Here is a 1,160-nt window from a genome sequence, read left to right on the forward strand (position 1 = left end):
TTTTCTCAGTGTCACTTGGGAAGCTATCAGTAGGTTTGGAAATCTTCTCAGCTAAATATCCCACCTAAAATTCCATCTTCCTAATGGTTTCTCCCTGGTTCTTAATATTGGCTCGCACCTCCTCTTTGAACACCTTATTTTCTTGAATCTCTTGGCTTATTCCTTCAAGTAAGGCTTCAATCTTAGAGAGCCTGTCATCGATTGATGAGTAGTTCGGAGCTGATGTGCTATTTTGGTTTTGATAAGTGTGTGGAGAGTTGTTGTCGTGGGGGTGTTGAGATGTCCTCTGGGTGAATTGTTGGTGAGCTGCATTGTTGTTGGAATTGTAACTTCTCTGGTCTTGGTTTTGATCTTGCTCACTTCCCCACCCAAAGTTCGGGTGATTTCTCCATCCAGGGTTGTAAGTCTTGGAGTATAGATCATAGTTTTTCCTTGGTGAATTCCCAATGTAGTTGGCTTGCTCCTGACTCCCTTCTGCTTCTTGGTTTACTCCTTCTTGTGTTATTGATGAAGTGGAGATTGCTGCTACTTGGTTCATCTCCATCTTCTTGGTGATATCAGCCAGCTGCTGAGTAATGAGATTTTTTTGGGCCAACAGAGCATCTACATTGTTTAGCTCCATCACTCCTCTTGTGTTCCCTCTTTCGGAAGCATAGAAGTAGTCGTTTTCTGCTACTGTTTCAATAACATCTATAGCTTCCTCAATGGTCTTCTTCTTGTTCAAAGACCCTCCAGATGAATGATCTACTGCCTTCTTTGACTCATAAGAGAGCCCTTCATAGAAAATGTGCAGCTGGACCCATTCGTTGAACATGTCAGGTGGACACCTCCTTGTTAAGTCTTTGAACCTCTCCCATGCTTCATACAGAGTCTCACCATTCTGTTGCCTGAAGGTTTGAACCTCAGCTCTCAGCCTATTGATTCGTTGAGGAGGGTAGAATCTTGCTAAGAATTTGTTCACCACATCCTCCCAAGTTGTCAAGCTCTCCCTTGGGAAGGATTCCAGCCACTTGGCTGCCTTGTCTCTGAGTGAGAAGGGAAATAAGAGCAATCTATAGGCGTCAGGATGAACACCATTAGATTTTACTGTGTCACATATTCTCAGGAATGTGGTCAGATGTTGGTTGGGATCTTCTTGAACACCTCCTCCAAACGAACAG

The 1,160-nt window shown here is 43.6% G+C and overlaps 1 non-coding gene across 1 annotated transcript; it reads left to right on the plus strand.

Annotated features, from left to right (window-relative positions):
* Positions 1 to 812: 812 nt before the first annotated feature.
* Positions 813 to 916, plus strand: LOC112724997 (small nucleolar RNA R71). The gene has a single exon (XR_003164130.1). It is a non-coding gene; the product is annotated as a small nucleolar RNA R71 (small nucleolar RNA).
* Positions 917 to 1,160: the final 244 nt, after the last annotated feature.

This window comes from Arachis hypogaea, chromosome 11 (genome assembly GCF_003086295.3).
Source record: "Arachis hypogaea cultivar Tifrunner chromosome 11, arahy.Tifrunner.gnm2.J5K5, whole genome shotgun sequence".
In the NCBI taxonomy this organism is placed as follows: Eukaryota; Viridiplantae; Streptophyta; class Magnoliopsida; order Fabales; family Fabaceae; genus Arachis; species Arachis hypogaea.